Below are 1626 nucleotides of genomic sequence, written 5' to 3'. Positions count from 1 at the left end.
GAAAAAGAACGAAAGTGGAGCGAAAGCAGCCAGTGAGGAAGTGGACGAACCAACTACGTGGAGCATGCTAGGAGAGCCTTTTCCAGCGCGGCGTAGAAAAAGGTCAAGTAGTGGTCGCTTGCAAAGCTCTGTATTGAACGGCCAGAGCACAATGGACGAAAAGGTTCATTATCCTCTTTCCGCTTTACCAAGTTGCCGCACGAAAAGCAAGTGTGATAGGCCAGGATGCCCACTAGTAGCGAACACCAGTTTTAGCTGTCATAACGCGCGCTAAATTTAAGAGGTGTGACGCAGGGTAGCTAAATAACTCCTTACAGATACAATGGCCACAATGGAGCTTGACTATGGGACCTCTAATCACTGAAAGACTTTTCAATAGTCTCAGTTACAGTGGCCGTAAGGACTGGTGAGTAAACTGCCGCGGACGTACAGTCTGTTGAGTGGTAATATCGGTTGACCCACAATCAGACGCGATTGTCTACGCACAAGGCTGGGTGGGGCTAACTACCCTGCAGCGCTGTACCCAACACTTGCTCGCTTGTCGTCGCGTACCACCTTCCTCTTACATCTACACTGGTACCCACCTTTGTAGAGAGAATTTTCAGACACCCAAACGCACGCCCAGTAGACATCAGCACCGAGCGAACCGTTCAGCGCTCTTGCGCAGCCGCAGGCAATGGCGATTGGCCAATCGTCTACGCCCGCGACCGGCGCAAGGGGCCGCCGACACTTCCCGGAAGGCTTCCATCATGATGCACAGGAGGAGCTCATGAGAGGCGCCGCTCCGGTAACAACCCGCCCTTTTTTGCCCAGCAGTAGCCCAGTGCGACGCTCGACAAGCGCCGCCAAAACTGGTCACAGACAACGCCGACACCTCGGGAGAGACGTGAATCCAAACGCCAACTACTACAGGGTTCTCGCCGACGAAGAAGACGAAATTGTGGACGCGCTTGACGCCATGGACCTAGAATCCGAGACACGCAAAATAATCGCTAGAGAGAAGGAACGTATGACGACTAGAGCCGACGTTCTACGCACCTTTGCGGAGTCCATCGCCGCTTGCGCAAGAAAATTTGACCACGGCTACGCCCACGCTGTCGCCAACGACTTCACCAGGTCCCTGCTTCACCACTGGAATCGATTCCTCCACTCCGGGGACACAACAGGATGTAGCAACGACCTCCTACAAACGAGAGCACCAGCTAAACAAAAACGGCCGCCAACTGACAACCAGCTACCTCGCCAGAAATCAGTGACCTTCGCCGACGTCACCAAAGCGGCAGCGCGCCAAGCACCAGGGGACGTGCGCATCGCTCCTACCCGTCGACAACCTGTCGCTGCCAGCAACTACGCAGACCGACGAATTCTCCTCCGTCTCAAGGAGGGGTCTAGCTTCTTCGAGAAGAACAGCTTCCAGATCCGACTGGCACTCAAGGAAAAGCTCGCACTCGACACCCAAGACATCCAAGACATCAAACCCACTAACACAGGTTGGGCGCTTTTCGCGCGCAACAAGGAGATCCAGAAAAAGATCATTGAATCGCAAGACACATGGGGACCAAGTGTGGACCTAGACACCGCAGAAAAGCACGTAGCATGGCACACGTATCTGATCAAAGATTTCCC

Source organism: Cordyceps fumosorosea, assembly GCF_001636725.1.
Source record: "Cordyceps fumosorosea ARSEF 2679 chromosome Unknown scaffold_161, whole genome shotgun sequence".
Lineage (NCBI taxonomy): Eukaryota > Fungi > Ascomycota > Sordariomycetes > Hypocreales > Cordycipitaceae > Cordyceps > Cordyceps fumosorosea.
The sequence above is the reverse complement of the archived record's forward strand: the minus strand, read 5'-3'. Positions refer to the sequence as shown.